This window comes from Cibotium barometz, chromosome 6 (genome assembly GCF_041138505.1).
Source record: "Cibotium barometz isolate CiBa-2024 chromosome 6, ASM4113850v1, whole genome shotgun sequence".
Taxonomy (NCBI): domain Eukaryota; kingdom Viridiplantae; phylum Streptophyta; class Polypodiopsida; order Cyatheales; family Cibotiaceae; genus Cibotium; species Cibotium barometz.
The window spans coordinates 19,889,743-19,895,166 of record NC_141051.1 but is presented as its reverse complement, the minus strand read 5'-3'; the positions used below and the strand labels follow the sequence as shown (position 1 = coordinate 19,895,166).

Below are 5,424 nucleotides of genomic sequence, written 5' to 3'. Positions count from 1 at the left end.
TTCTAATGTTTCCATAGTGGGCAGCTCAACAAGTCTATGGCAACATAATAAGACCATCCACTAAGCTGTTCTTATGGGTTCTTGCTCAACAAGTCTATGGCAACATAATAAGACCATCCACTAAGCTGTTCTTATGGGTTCTTATGGGTTCTTGCTCAAAGCACAATAACCCATCCAAAAATTTCAACACTGCCTTTGTGGGATGCACCTATGGGTTCTTGCTTTGAGCAAGGTAAACTATCCACACAAAGGCCTTTGTGGGATGCTCCAACGAGATCCAACCTAGAGCAAAGTAAATCATCCACAAAGAAAAATCAACATAGCCTTTTGTCAAAGCCTACTAAGGTCTAATACCACTGTTTTGGTCAAAGCCTAAGCTCTAATACCACTGTTACATGAGGCATAGCACAAACATCTTAATTGTGGTTAAGGTGTGTGTTAATTACTGATTATTGAAGAGAGAGAGAGGAGAGCAAGAAGTGTACATAGTGCACCTTATGGCTTCAAGTGGGCTGCTCTTACGAGTTCTTGCTCAATGCACAATAAGCCATCCAAAACTTTCAGCACTGCCTTTGTGGAATGCTCCTATGGGTTCTTGCCCAGAGCAAAGTAAACCAACCACACAAAGATCTTTGTGGGATGCTCCAACGGGTTCTAGCTTGGAGCAAAGTAAACCATCCATTAAAAAAAGCCTTTGGTCAAAGCCTTAGCTCTGATACCACTATTTTACATGAGGCTAGCAGAAGCTTTTTAGTTGTGATTAAGGTGTGCGTCAATTTGCTGATTATTGAAGTGAGATAGAGAGGAGCAAGAAGTATATAAAGTACACGCCAATCACCCACCACTGAAGGGCCCATTCCTCCGCAGAGAGTATTTGCTTGAATTAATGCAAGAGAACGAGTACAATAAATGGATTGTTTGCTGTCCCAATTGAGAGTGCCCCACAGAGAATGAGTACAATGAATGTCCCACCGAGACTGTCCCACAGTGAATTTCCTTCTATCCTTGACGATTTGGCTGCCTAGCTTATCATCCTGCTACCATGCTAGTGACCTTGGTGGACGGAAAAGGCTTTCACACAGGTAGACATTGGCCTTTCTAACTGACGTGCTAACGAGTCTTACAGGCACTTAACCAATAGTCTAATAAATGCCTAGGACACGAGCTTGAAAGTGGATATTATATGGGACCCTAGACCTAGATGCAACGTGTCCTTGGACAAGGGCTCACAAAATCCACATTGCCGACCAAAAAAAGAGTCCAAAGCAGCCTTGATTTTTGAAAGGCACGCTTGCTCTTCAAAATTGACAGATTTGGTGAAATATAGGTATTTTAGTGTAATTTTTGAGGGGCATTTTAAAAGTTTGCAAGTATTTTAGGGCTAAAATTAGGAGGTTAGTTAGAATGGCCACGTGGCTCTCTAGGACAGTAGACAAAGGTGATCTGAGAACAAATTTCAAAGCCCTTGCTTATGCCTCTGCAGACTGTGTAGACTGTGTAGGCACTTGTTTGACCTTCTCTTAAGGCGTTCCCATGTGTTTGTTACACCATGACAGTTGTGTATTGCTTGATAGAAGACGGTAGTAATACGATGGACATGAGAGCGTGGTAGATATGTCTTGACGGTTCATCAATACCCTCGGGTCAGAAATGGAGGAGCTTTGATGGTTCTTAGCCTTTTAGCCGTCCATGAATCTTGCCACAGGTTAGGGTTTTCACCCTGTGGTTATTCAATGCGTCTCTCCTGGCTGCAGCCTGCAGGGGTCGATCTACGAACTGTCTTAACAGGTAGTTTCTCAGAAAGATGGCCTAAACAGCCAAGATAGAGTCCATGGGAAATGCCTTGCAAGGAAATGACTTTATTAAAAAGCTTGTAAATTGTGGGAGAATAATTGAGGCACATCAAGTGTTTGATGCAATGCTTGCACGAGATGTGTACTCATGGACTGCTTTACTGTCAGGTTATGTGAAATATGGTAAGGCTGAAGAAGCATTGAAACTCTTTTGCCATATGCAGAAGGCAAATGTAGAACCTAACAACGTCACCTTCATCTGTGCATTGAAAGCATGCATATGCTCTCTGTCACTTGATTGGGGCAAGGAGATTCATGCTAATGTTATGGAGGGAGGACTAGAGTCCGACGTATTCGTTGGAAGCACTCTCATTGATATGTATGCCAAATGTGGCAGTATACAGGATGCTTTACAAGTTTTTAGCAAGTTGTCTATACGCAATGTAGTGTCATGGACTGCAATGATTGCTGGGTATGTGAAGCAAGGGCTTGGTAATGCAGCATTGGAGCTTTTTGGGCAAATGCAGTATGAGAAGGTGGCACCAAATGGTGTCACATTCGCTAGCGCTCTTACTGCTTGTGGTCTGATTTTATCACAAGAACAAGGTCAAGAGGTTCACCAAGATGTGGTACATTGTGGTTTTGAGTCGGATTTTTTTGTGGGAAACTCGCTGATTGACATGTACATAAAATGTGGTAGCATAGCGTGTGCACGCCATGCATTTGATAAAATAGCCAAGCGGGATTTGGTGTCATGGAATACAATGATTGCAGGATATGCCCACCATGGTTTGGGCAAACAAGCAGTGCATCTTTTCCAACAGATGTTAGAGAAAAGGGTGATGCCGGACAAGGTGACCTTCTTGAGTTCTCTTAAGGCTTGTGCTCAGTTACAAGACATAGAGCAGGGCAAACAGGTATATGCATACATCAAGAAAAGTGGTATTGAGTTGGATGTTGTTTTAGGGAGCACTCTTGTTGACATGTTTGCCAAGTGTGGGAGCATAGAAAGTGCACACCAAATGTTCAAGCTGTTACCTGAGCGTGATGTCGTTGCATGGACGGCTATGATTTCCGGATTCTCTCAACATGGGGATGCTGAACAGGCTCTTAAACTCTTTGGTGAGATGAAGCAGCAGAAAGTGTTGCCTGACAGGCTAACATTTATCAGTGTGCTCAATGCATGTGCCTGTATTTCAGATTTAGAGAAAGGCCAGAGGATTCATGCCGATGTGATCGCAAATGGGCTGGAGTCGGACGTTTGCATTGGCAGTTCTCTTGTTGACATGTACGCCAAGTGTGGGAGCCTGCACAAGGCTCAGGAGGTATTTGATGCCTTGTCTGAGAGGGATGTTGTTGCATGGAATGCAATGATTGTAGGATACGCCCAGCATGGTGATCGCAAAGGTTTGCATGGCCTTTTCAAACAAATGTGCAAGGCTGGTGTGAAACTGGACAAGGTGAGTTATTTGAGCATTTTTTCTGCGTGCAGCCATTGGGGCCTTGTGGATGAAGGTCGTCAGGTATTGGATTTCATGACGCAAGATCACAGAAGCAAACCTAGTGCTGAGCATTATACCTGCATGGTTGATCTTCTAAGTCGAGCAGGACACCTTGAAGAGGCAGAAGATTTTATCAAGAAGATGCCATTCCAACCTGGTGCTGCAGTTTGGATGTCCTTGCTTGGTGCCTGCAGAACTTATCATAACTTGGAGATAGCCAAACACGCAGTAGAAAGAGTGCAAGAGCTGGAACCGCAGAATGTCATGGCACCCATCCTATTTTCAAATACCTTTTCAGAAATGGGCAGGTTTGTTGATAAAGCAAAGGTGAGAAAATCAATGCAGAAGAAGGGTCTCAAGAAAGAGCCCGGCTGGAGTCGCATTGAGATTAACAGTCAAGTGCATCAGTTTCTGGTTGATGATACATCACACCCACAAAATATTGAAATACGTGCAGAACTGCAACGATTGCTGATGCTTATGAAAGAAGCTGGCTATGAAGCAGATGTACGCTGTGTGCTGCGAGACATGCCTGAGCATATGAAGGAAAACGCTCTTCTTCATCACAGTGAGAAGCTTGCAATGGCTCTTGGACATATCAGCTTGACCCCAAGGGCACCACTGAGAGTTATCAAGAACCTGCGAGTGTGCCCCGACTGCCACATTGCTACCAAATTCATGAGCAAAATTATGCAGAGAGAGGTCATCGTGCGAGATAATACCCGGTTTCACCACTTTAAACATGGGTTTTGTTCTTGTGGGGACTACTGGTAATCTGCAGCAAAACAAGAAATCCTTGGGGTGGACTGAGCCTTCTAAGCAATCGAGTCTGAAGACAGGTATCCTTTTGGATGATCGGCATGTGGATTTATACATAAAAAGGTTTTAAAGAATTTTTATGACTCAAAAAGGGTTTGAGCTTGGATTTATGTACAAGGTAGCCAGATGATTTTGAGGACAGTTCTCAAAAAAAAAAGGGTCTGGTTAAAACTGCTTGATTGTAAATGCACCAGCAAAGGTGGTGCTATAACATCTGCTATAGCAGGTTAACGGCAACATTTCTCGTAGAGACTGAGGAGTGGGAGGCCCTGTTTTTGGTGATTTCATAAAAACAAGAATGAAAGAAGCCCCATGTGAGGGGGGAGTACAGGGTAGACCTTTGAAATGCTTATCCACAAGGGTGATACATAATGCACTCCATTCTGATGCCAAGCTGTTTTTGGTGACTCTTGGTCGTATATCCCTTCTGCATGCTCATGGCCTTGATGGTGCTTGTGGGAAGGATGCCACTAGCTGAATGAAAGTCTCTTAAGCTGTATTGTATGTAGCTTGTGGGGCACTTACTATTTGTTGTGGTTGTGAGAAAAGGGAATAAGAACAAATTTAATAGAAGTCTCCTTTCTGAAAAAAAAAAAGGAAAAGTTGAATGAGCATATTTACCATAGGATTTAGCTATAGGCATTGGCTCCGAGATAGTAGAGCATCTTGAGGAGAAAAAGCATGCCCTCATGCTTGATTTTACATGATTGAGTGGAGTGGAGGAAGAAACATGGAATAATGGTTCTTGTGAACTATGGGAGCTAAACCTTGAGTAGGATATCAAGCAATAAGTGAGTGGTGGGAATTAAGAGGTGGTGTGTGAGACCTAATGGAAGGAAAACTCCTCTCATCGTGCATACCTTGAGGAGCTTGGGGAGAAGTAGACACAAGAGGAAGCTAAGGGAGAGAGAAAATGGATATCTTAGAAGCCTTGAGCCTTGAGCCTTAAGCCTTATTTGGTTGGGCCTCTAATTTGCATTATACGTTACATGAGTATTCGGTCATAATAACGTCTAAATAATATGTTTTACAAATCTATACATGCATATTCTATGCGTACGCCATGTTTTAGGGGTTACAGATTTTAGGCATTACATTTCAAATGAAATCATTTTGATAAAAAAACATTCCTATCGAAACACTTATTTATCAATCGAAATGCCTTAACATCAAAATGATGCCCTATATTTTTATCATTTAGTAGTACAAGGTTTTTAAGTGTTGAAAGCTTGCTTCACACTTGTCAAGTTGCTTAGGATAGGCTAGAAGTAAATTGACATGTGTAAGAAGCTTGCTTCATACTTGTCAAC

At 42.7% G+C, this 5,424-nt stretch overlaps 1 pseudogene across 1 annotated transcript; it reads left to right on the top strand.

Annotated features, from left to right (window-relative positions):
• Window positions 1-1,299: 1,299 nt before the first annotated feature.
• LOC147637500 (pentatricopeptide repeat-containing protein At1g11290, chloroplastic pseudogene) lies at window positions 1,300-4,205 on the top strand (annotated as a pseudogene). Its single transcript, XR_015266046.1, has one exon. The product of XR_015266046.1 is annotated as a pentatricopeptide repeat-containing protein At1g11290, chloroplastic pseudogene (transcript).
• Window positions 4,206-5,424: the final 1,219 nt, after the last annotated feature.